Genomic DNA, 11,483 nt, shown 5'->3' with positions numbered 1-11,483 from the left:
AAGGTTGCAAAATGCTCAACTATCATAAATATGCTATTTGCCAAGGGGTTGAATTTTGATCACGTGACCATGGGGATGCTTTGAGGGTCATAAATGTGAGGACTGGTCACAAGTATTTTTTTCAATACCATTGTGACTTCAAATGGTCATAAACCAAGGGATGTAAGTTGAAGGCTAGCTCTGTTGGGAAAGTTTTAAACCTAGTGGACCTAAAACCAGCACAAGAAACTTTCGTTCTGTCCTCTCTAAATTTCTCCCATCCTGGGTGCTTTTGAGAGGCTGACACTGGATCTTTCCACCCAGAGCAAAAAACTAGTGGTTGGATATATTTTGAAAATAAATATCTTGGTTCATGGTAAAAGTCCAGATTCCTCTATCTGGGGGAGAGGATAACAACCTTAATTGTCTCCTCATTGCAACATTCTTTTTACTGCCAACAGACTTAATTTTCAATGAGGTGGTAAATCTAAATTTGCAGTTACTATCAATTTGCTTGTAAGTACATCTAAATTGTTAATCACTGCAGCTATCAAGTGTAAAACTTGCAAAAGGTAATCCCATGACTCTGGGACACTGCAGCTGTCATAATACCTGCAAGTTGCTAAGCTTCTGAATTTTAATCACATGACTATGGGAATGCTGCTGCAACAGTTGTTAAGTGTGAAAAATGATTGTGTTAATTTTTTTCAGGGCTGTTATAACCTTAAACAGTCACTAAACAAATGCTGGTAATCAAGGACTACTTGTATAAAACATAGGATAGCAGGAAAGCTCATTTCCCCTGAAATATATATATTCTGTAGCAAGAGTGTACATTTTCAATTGTTCCAAGGGTCATACTAGATTCTGTGAGCCACGTTAAAGTCTGCAGTTCAAAAAAAAGAGGGCATGGGGGAGGATGATGGAGTGCTTTAATCACCTTCTAATTCTTAAGCCTAGACTTTATGGGAAGAAGCACTACTCCAATTTTCTCTTTAATACAACCGTGCCCTAAGTTAAGTCAATATATATATATGTCTCATCTATTGTGGGTGTGAGAGCACAGTGGCATTTCATTTTGCAATTAAGCTTATCTTCCTAATGTTAATAACATACACCTCTATCTGCAAAATCTTTCCATTACACCTCCCTAATTGACTCCTCCTTTATCTTCATAATCACAATTGCTGGCTCAAGTACCAGTACATTATTTTTTTTCTTTCTCACTATTGCACTTTTGCAAAAGAAACCACAGAATCCTAATGTAAACAGAAAGGGACCTTTTATTGGGGAGGAATTTTTCAAGTTAAAGTCTATTTTTCCCCCTCAGTCCTACTTTCCCCTTCTCAGTTCAGGGCTGATGATGGGGAAAGGAAAAGCCATTTCAGACACTAATAAGCAAATAAGGCTTATGAGAGACAATAGGCCACTCATATTTAATCTACAGCATCAGTTCTTCCCACATTACCTAACTATTCTGAAGCAACTTGATGAACATCATTGCTAGACTTCAGCTTCTATACAACTTGTAGAAGATACTGCCCTGGAAAAAGCCTGATGTTTTAACAATCCTGTAGCGTCCCTCTGTTATGATTTTAAGAACTCATCTTAGAGTGAAGCAATTAATGTCTCATTCATGTTTTATCATCCATTAAGTAGTTTATAAATATAATGTTAAATGGAAAAACAATCTGCTTATATGTGTTCAATATTACATTAGGATGTAGAATTATACAACACACAAATACATTGCAGAGCAACGAATAATCAGTTGAATATTTTTTCAGTTGTGGACAATCAGCAGAAAAAAGATACTTGTTGAGATTGTATATAGCATTTTTAATACAAGGATAAGTATATATGTTGAAAGCTATTTTGGATTATTCTGAAAATGGAAATAAATTTCTGCATTGATTATGATAGACAGTCCAGGAAGAGATCTGTGTTTCACAATGAAACAACAATATATCTAACTATATATTATAGACTAACAAATTTATTATAATATAAATTTTGTGGTTTCTAAATCTAATGCATTGAAGCTTCTCTTATAATGGCATTAAGAATGGGGTTTTTTTGAGTCATAATAGGTGAGGATATCTACCCCTCTGTGTCCTCTTTGTTCAACTTCCTCTCAAATCAGAAATTTTGATATACTGCTCATTCAGGACTATTAAATTATTAAAATTAATATTAAAATAAGGCCGAACTATTCCCCCCCATCTTTTTAAGTTAAGATCCACTCCAGGGGTGGGTTCCTGCCAGTTCTAACCTCTTCTATAGAAGAGGTTTCACAAATCTACAGTGCCGTTTAGAACTGGTTCCAGCTCCCTCCTCCCGCCTGTCCACAGATCATCAAGAAGAAGAGCGAGAGGAGGAATTCTGAAAGTTTAAGTCCACAAGTCTTAAAGCTGTCAAGTTTGAACACCCCTGGGGTTTTTTTCTAGAGGGTTAGGGGTGCAAGGGTTTTGTAACTTGACAGTTTTAAGACTTTTGTGCTTCAAATACCAGAGTTCCTGAGCCAACATGACTGGAGGAGGAATTCTGGGAGTTGAAGTCCACAAGTCTTAAAGCTGTCAAGTTTGAACACCCCTGGGTTTTTTTTCTAAAGAGTTAGGGATGCAAGGGTCTTGTAACTTGACAGCTTTAAGACTTGTGTGCTTCAAATGCCAGCTTCTGAGCCAACATTTTGGTTGCTAAGCAAGAGTGTTGTTAAGTGAGTTTCACCACATTTTGCAAGTTGGCCACATCCACCCATTCATATGGCCAGCAAGCCATGCCCACCCAGTCACATGGCTGGCAAGCCACTCCTACAAAGCAGGCCACACCTACAGAAGAGGTTCTAAAAAAATTTGAAACCCATCACTGATCCACTCCCACTCTTTCTGTATGAAGGGTAGGGTTTCCATCTTCATTAGAACAAAAAGCTATTAGGTCAGTCTGCTAGAATAGCAAATTTTGTATTTTTCCAAGCTTCAGCTTTAATTCAACAGATTCTGCCTTCCTATGGAAATCGGCAGTGATATTCCATCTTGATTTCATCCTGATTTTATAGACTTCATCCCAATTCCTTGAATGTTTGTATTAAAAAGCTGATACTTATTTAAATAGAACTTGGTAATTTCATCAGCCTCCCTGACTGGTTCTCCAGTGTGTGCAGAAATGAAAGGAAGCCAAAATGCCAACACTTTGCATAAAGTTATCAGTATGGATCACAACAGCTTGCAGAAGAGTCTCTTGGCAGGACCATCAATGGAATCCTGAAGGAGGCAGAGAAAATGAAAACAAACATTGCGTCTCTCCCTGTATGTTGTTGCATTTGGAGTGGGAACTGATTCTTCCATATCTTCTCTTAAAATTTGGATTAATTTCTGGGATGCATCCAATATTGCATAGATTTCTCATGCCTATCATGAAGTTGTGTAATGGCATAAACATGTCAGCTTCTTCTGACAGGCACTTTGCAAAATAGCTTACCCATACTAATAAACGTTGCGCCATTCATTTCTTCTCAAAACTATTACCATGTGCCATAGCGAATAAGCTGTTATAAAGCAATCTATTAATAAAAATGTGTTAATCTGTTTCATAAGTAAATATAATTGATGTTAGAAAGACAGTTCTGTCAACAGAATTAAGTTAATCCCTACATCAGGGAGGGGAAGCCACTGCGTTTGGCTTACTTTTGAAAGGCTTTTCACTAATTGGTTCAAACCCTTAACAGACTGGTTGGGAAGAATCAGGAGGAGAGGAGGGGAAGATAGGGGAAGGAAGGAAGGAAGGAAGGAGGGAAGGAGGGAAGGAAGGAAGGAAGGAAGGAAGAAAAGTTCCCTGTGTCTCTCTCTATAACTATGTACAGTAGTTGTTCTTTCACATCTGATGAATAACATCCACATCCAACCTTAACCAGATTTATAGTATTCCATAGCAGCCTAACCCTTGTAATTGAATCGCTGTTTTAATAATTTAGTTAATCTGTGTGATAAATCAAGGGGTGCTTTTTATGTGAATAGGGCAGAAGTAAAACCAAGTAAAACTCCATCGATGTAAATGCTAGTTATTTATCGCACTCATCAGCCTATTTTGAAATCCAATTGTTACAAAAATATTTTGATTTTTTTTTTCCTGGGCATATTTGTAGCGTGAAGAAATGGCTCGAAAATCTATATGGCTTATCATGTTTCTGTCCTTCTAAATTTCCCCTTTTGTGGTAATAAAAAATAAAAAAGGAAATCTCTCCTGCCACATTTGGGAATCCAAATATGCCAGGATCAGTTATAGTGTAATACCAATGGCTGCCTGATTTTATCTACTCTTGGATACCATGAAAAACTACATACTGTTTTTGAGGAAAAGCAAAATGTAACCTATCTTAAATGAGCATCCAATTTGAAAGCATAGAGCAGGGTCATCTACAGGAGTAAAAAATAATCAAGTTAGTACTTATGACCCTATGAGCAAAGTCTTCCCCTGCATAACACAACACACTTTCAAAAGATTTTTGGTTTTGATCACATGGCTATAACTCCCCTTTTGCCTGAAAATTCCATCATCTACTGACCATGACAGGTCCTAATAGTAGGTCTTTTTTGTTTGATAAATATCAAATATTCAAAACAACAACAACCAACCAACCAACCAATATTCAAATATGTTGAGCAAAGATGCATATTTTTTTCTGTCTGAGAGATGCATTGGATATTTGATTAGTGAGCTGGAAACCAAAACTAAGTTTTACTTGATTTCATTGAGATTTAACTTTAATATAAATTCATTTCTCATGATTATTTCTATGTATTGAATGCTCTGTTTCATCCCATTAAGTTATAAATCAGTAGTATCTTTTAAGCAATGCTGTGAATTATGCACAAGCTTTCGGTAGTGCAATCCATAGCATAAGCATCCATGGTGCACAGAATATTTTGGCATTAACAGTCAAAGGGAGGGATTTTTGTTTAATCTGTCTAGTTAATTAAGCCAAAGCTTTCTTTTCAGTTTTGGTTGAATGGTTGCAGAAGTTGAGGGAGCTGGCTGAAATGGCAAAACTGACCACTTTGATTAAAGAAAAGAACATATGTGGAAACATATTGGTTTCCACATGGAGACCACGTCTGAACTTCATGCTTGATGTGGAAAAGAATGAAACTCTGACTTTGGTTTTATAAAGACTACTAATTGATCTTTATAGAAATGGCTTGCTTATATTATTATGAAAAATCAAAAACCTGTGATTTGATGTTAATGCCTTATTTATGTAACAGAGAGTGTCAGAACGCTTTTTTCTCCCCCTATCTTTCCTCACTTCTCTTCCCCCTTTCTCCCCCCCCCTGCTCTTTTACATTTGTATTTTGCATTTTATAATAATTTATAACTCAGTAAAAATGCTTGAAAAAATATCTAGAGAAACACATTAAAATTTAGGGAGGTAACTCCTCCCCCTAGCGCAGGTCTGTCCTGGGAACCCACTACCATTACTCATCCTTTTCAGTCAGCTTAATAACTTCAGGCACAGTCTCTTCTTTGAGCATCATGATAACCCCACCTGGGTGGAGATTTGCCAAGCCTTCACCAGTCATAGTTTTGTGTAGGCATCCTCTTAGGCAAGAATGCCTTCCAACTGAGATTCAGAACTCTGTTCCTGCTACACCCATAGTCACCAATATCATCATCATCAGAAACAAATCAAGATAGCAAGTGAAGCATTGTTTTTCCATACAGTTTGAAAAAATTATTTGTGATTATAAAAATTCCCCCGGATAAAACAACTATGACCTGACAATACAAAAGAACAAAAACCAACAGTAATCAATTGGAAGTTAAAAAAAAAAACAAAGCAGAGCAACAACCAGCATACATAAATGACAACATCTGTTAACCCCAATTGCTTCTGGAAGTCAATGTGACTTTGAAAGGTTAGAAAATGGGGTCAAAGAAGTCATCTGTGTTAAAACTGAACAGCCTTCCCTCAAAAGAGCGGGAGGGATAAGACACCACATATCTTCTGTCTACAACACAGTCCTTTCAGCAGTTCCAAGAAGCTTCCACACTCACTTGCACCCTGATTCAGGTGAACGTAGGGGCACAGATAAAGTGGTCTCAATGGCTATCATAAAGAGTGCTAACAACCAGATGACTGTAAAGAGATAAGATCCTTCCATTCCCCCCATCCTGTCAGAACTACACCTTCTACCCCAGACCCCACTATCCAATCAAAACTGATGAAGTTTCTTGGGTGAGAAGTGAAAAGTCTTCTTCAAGAAAAAAAACACAGAGAAGCTGCTTTTTTTGGGGGGGGGGGAGAAAACATTTGACAACCATGACTTGGATGACTGAGAATCTTCATAGACATTTAACTTTTGGAAGGCTATTCCAGCAAAGATTGATCGTTTGTCAGATCCCTCTAGCTTTACACAGGAGTCAGGAGGGTCATGGATGAAGACCAATGATGGAAGGATACCTACAACATTGTTCTAAATTGTGCTTAAACTTCTTCTGGATAAATGATTTTTTTGGTTATACTATACTTCCATGTCAGAAGGTTCAAAGTACTTCCGTGGTGAAAGGATCAGCCAGTGACATCACTGTTGTCTGGGGAATGCTCAGTTGGGGCTCCTTTCATATGCCTGTTAATGAGCCCATTAAAGTGGAACCTATTTATCTGCTTGCATTTTAACGTGTCCTCAGACTGTTAGGTGGGCAGGAGTGGGATGAATGATGGCAGCTCATTCCGACACACAGCAGCACTTGGGCTTCAAACACAGACTTGCAAATTGTCAACCTGGTATCTTAACAAAGTGAGGAACGCATTCCAGCTTTTTGGTTGAAAAGCACCTTTGAGATACTGAATGCCCTGGACCTATGAAACAAATGGCCACCATGGGACAAAGTTCACTGCCCTTAAAATGAGTGTAGGGTAGGATATAAAGGATTCATTTATCAAGTGTCTTATGAAATTGATCATCATCGTCCCTTCCATCATCAAGGCCGTTTCTTATTTTAGCCTCCCTCCACCCTGGGGCAGGTTGAAATATTACAAATAAAATACTGGGTTAGCTACCATTTTTAAATGTTCTAACAACAAGGCCAAATTTTGGCTAGAGATGCAACATATTAATTTCCTTAAAAAAAGTAAAATAATAAAATCAGGTGGAGATGGAAGTGAAGAAGATACCTAGTTGCAAATTTCCAATCTCCTTTCCATATAGCAAGTTCTTGCTTATATACCAGTTATACAGAATCACTGAATACAGATGAATTATAAAGGTTCTGTTGTGAGTTCTGAATGAACAAATGAAGGTAGGGACAAATGAAAGTAGGGATAAGTAATTCAACAATGCCACCCCCTTTTCCATAAATCTTTCACTCATACATGAGAACAAATCTGCTTTGAACTTGGCATCTTTTCCATTAAGATTATCCTTTCATCCCTGATAATGTAAGTTATCTTTCCTTTGCCTATTATCTTTCCTTTGCCTATTGTGGATCCATTTCCCAAAGCCTCATTTCCTAATACCTACATTGAGACATTCATAGAAATCATGCTTATAAGTGGAGCAATAAATGGGTGGATGAGTTATGCATATGGAGGGGGGGGAGATAAAATAAATGTTATTGTTAGAAGGAAATGACTCTTGTTTTCTTTTCATGCTCTATTAAATTAATGCACTTGAAATAAAATAGCTCTAAAGAGATTTACACTTCTAATCTGAGCTTTTGTAGTACTGGATAAATACTTTAACTACATATTTTCCATATCTGAATTTATTAAATTTCAAATTCTACAATTCACCCCTCCCCTAAAAAAATGTGGGCTTCAAAATTTTTAGCAAGGGGTTCTCTGCCCAGTTGCTGGATGGGCGTGGCCAAGGTGAGGGTGGTCTAGTTGGCCTCCTGCACCACTGTGGGGGGGGGCATCATTTTTGCCCCCTCCGGGTTCCGGAGGCTTTCCTCGAACCTCTGGGAGGGTGAAAATGGCCTACCCAGGCTCTGGAGCCCCTCTTCACAACCTTCAGGTAGTCCCTTTTTTCACCCTCCCTGAGCCTCTGTGTGCACCCTGCACTGGTGACTCTGGGGCAGGATGGCCATGGCCAACCAGGAATGGGATTTGGGAGTTTTCCAAACTGCATAGAATCTTAGCTAGAGATTCTCCTGAATCTCTGCGAACCCCCAGCAGCCCACCCCTGGATGTTTGTCTGTGGAAGTTACCGAGGTACAATTTGACTGTTCTAAGGTATTTCCCAGACCAAGTTTTAATTTCTCAGCAAACAGGCAGGAGATCAGATTCAGCTGCCTATTATGGAAATTCCAACATCCATTATGATCTGAGATTACTATTCCCATGTTTGCATTGTTTAAAATGAGCATCAAATGTTATAATTCCTCAAATTTTGTCAGATACTTCCATTTCTTTTCTGGAGAGCTCACTAATGCACAAGCTGGAACAATATTTCTAGAGTGCCCTCTGGGAAACAAAAAGCATACTAGGTTAGGAGATACCACAATTCATAAGAATTATGTAGTACTCCTTATTCATAGTACAAGTACCAGGCATGAAAATAATCCAGATTTTATTATCTAAATCCAAAGTGATTAGGAATGATTTAAGTATTTTTAATATTGTTTCAGGGTAGTACTTACTCAGAAAGTACAGAACAGTAAGTCCATTATTACCAAAACATAATTATAAAAGACAGACTAGAAATAAAAATTAAAATAAGAAAATGGTAGGAGAACATCTGTCTGACCTTGATGAATATAAATCACTGGGACCTGATGGATTACAACCCAGACTTCTGAAGGAGCTGGCAGATGTTACCTCACAACCATTGTATCACATCTTTAAAAAAATCCTGATTGCACCTAGCTGATAATACATACTCAATTCTTAATGGTACTGTGTTTACATGGAGGGAAGTAAGCAGTGGGGTAGTACAAGGGTCTGTCTTAGGGCTGGTACTCTTCAATATCTTCATAAATGACTTAGATGAGGGAACAGAAGGGGAACCCATCAAATTTGCAAATGACACTAAGCTGGCAGGAATAGCCAACACCCCAGAAGACAAGCTCAGGATCCAGAAAGATCTTGACAGACTTGAACAATGGGTCCTATCTAGCAACATGAAATTTAATGTGGAGAAAAGCAAGGTTATATACCTGGGCAGGAAAAACCAGAGTAGGCAAATACAGAGTAGGCAAAAAAAGTAACTGTGAGAGGTATATTGGAGGGCTAGTGGATGATCGTTTAAACATAAACCAGGAGTGTGCAGCTGCATCCCAAAAAGCTAATACAATCCTTGATTGTATAAATAGAGGCATAGAATCAAGGATTAGTAACGCTCTATAAACTCTTAGTCAGGCCACATCTAGAAGACTGCATCCAGTTTCGTCACCACATTACAAAAAAGTTGTTGGAAAAAGTGCAAAGAAGAGCAACTAAGACAATTAAAGGCCTACAGATAAAAACATATGAAGAACGGTTGCAGAAATTGGGTATGGACAGTCCAGAGAAAAGAACAACTAGGAATGACACAATAGTAGTATTCTGGTATTTGAGAGGGTGTCATATAGAATGGAGGGTCAACTTATTTTCCAAAGCACCAGAAGGCAAGACAAAAAAAAACAATGGATGGAAACTAATCAAGGAGAGAAGCAACCAGGAATTAAGGAGAAACTTCCTGACAGTGAAGATAATTAACCAGTGCAACAGTTTGCCTTCAGATGTTGTAGGGGCTTCATAGCTGGAGGTTTATAAGAAAGGACTGGACAACCACCATTCTGAAATCATATAGGGACTCATGTTTGAGCAGGGGGTGTTGGACTAGAAGACCCTTCCAGCTCTTTTCAGATTGATATAGTTTCCTAGAAATATCTGAAATAACAACTGTTTTGGATTTAGAAAATAAGAAAAAAAAAAAGCAAGAAGCATTGTGCTGATATTAATTTCTCAGGTCTCTTTGATATGTATTTCAGCATGTATTACAAGTTCTACAGTCTTACAAGAACCACACCGTAAGGGAAATTCAGAGTATTTGATTGTGATGAATTATCTTACATGGACTAACTTGATTTCATATTTTGCACTGATATGTAAATGTGTAAATATAAACATGTAAATGAGTTTTTGCATATTCCAATGCAATCCATATTAAAAAAAAACCGCACAGGAATGCATTTGAAGCATTTTGAGGTGTTTGTGTAGGGGAACCTTTAGAAATACAGATTTTGAGAAAAATGCATTTTAAAAAGAAAAAGGTAACTCCATATTCAAGTGCAAATTTTCATGTGGGCTTTAAAATCCCTCCCCCCGATTTATGGACAAAAAGTTGGAATGGGTGTATTAATGGTTACTTACAATGAACAGGATTAGATTAGAGTTGGGTTTAAAAAGTAACCACTAAAGCAGACCCATCTGTTCATGTCAGAGATGCTATGCTCATGCTTCCATGTCTCCTGAAGAATCTCCCCTTTCCATTCATTCCTGAAGCACAAACATCCATGTTGCACATAATGCAGTGGAAGGTTGAAAGGATTTCATCCTTATGAAATGACAAAGCACCAAAAATCACAGTAAATAATCATAAAGCAATGGCCCTTCAAAATGCATCTCCATAAACAACAAAATGCTAGTAAATCCATGCCTTCATTCTTTCAAAGAGGATGCCCTCTGAGACAAACTAAACTGAGCTCAAACAGAAAATGGCTTACAGGTTGTCCTCAAGTTACAACCACAACTGTGTCCAACATTTCTGTTGTAAAGTGAAACATTTGATACAACTTTAGCTGCCACAGTTGTTAAGTGAATCACTATAATTGTTAAGTTAGTGACACAGTTGTTAAGTGAATCTGGCTTCGCCATCGACTTTGCTTGTCATGCGACTCCAGGATACTGTAACCGTCATAAATATGAGTCTGTTCCCAAGCATCTGAATTTTGATCATATGACCCTGGGGATGCTGCAATAGTTGTACGTGTGAAAAATGGTCATAAATCACTTTTTTCAGTGATGATGTAACTTTGAACAGTCACTGAATTAACTGTTGTAAGTTAAGGATTACCTGTATGAAGTTGTATAGGTTGACTAAAACAAACAAAAAGGGAGAAACTGAAAGAGAAAGGAGTTGGAAAACAATCCCACTTTTGCTAACATTGTTTAAAGAATGAGTAAAGGGGAAAGTAGAGCTGAAGTAAGCACATCACTGGAATATGCGTAGATGATATTAGCAAAACCACATCTGCATAGTTTAGGGAGTTTAGGGAAGAGTTATTAAATGAGATGTTTGCTTAGTATGAGATGCTTAGTAAGGAAAGGTAATCGATGAGGAAACTCTGGGTGTGATCATTGTGATGAAAATACTTCTTTTATCAAGTGTTTAAATCTGAGCCATAGCAGCACAACCCAGGGAACAAAAGAAGCTGGAACAGCTGCTCTGGGTTTTGTTTTCCCTCCTCTTCCTAAACTAGTTAACAGGCAGCAGACGGATGCTGCTGAACCTGATTTGGCTGCT

This window comes from Thamnophis sirtalis, unplaced genomic scaffold (assembly GCF_051295495.1).
Source record: "Thamnophis sirtalis isolate CommonGarterSnake01/CBP01778 unplaced genomic scaffold, rThaSir2_p1.2 scaffold_4, whole genome shotgun sequence".
In the NCBI taxonomy this organism is placed as follows: domain Eukaryota; kingdom Metazoa; phylum Chordata; class Lepidosauria; order Squamata; family Natricidae; genus Thamnophis; species Thamnophis sirtalis.
This window is presented reverse-complemented; position numbering follows the sequence as displayed.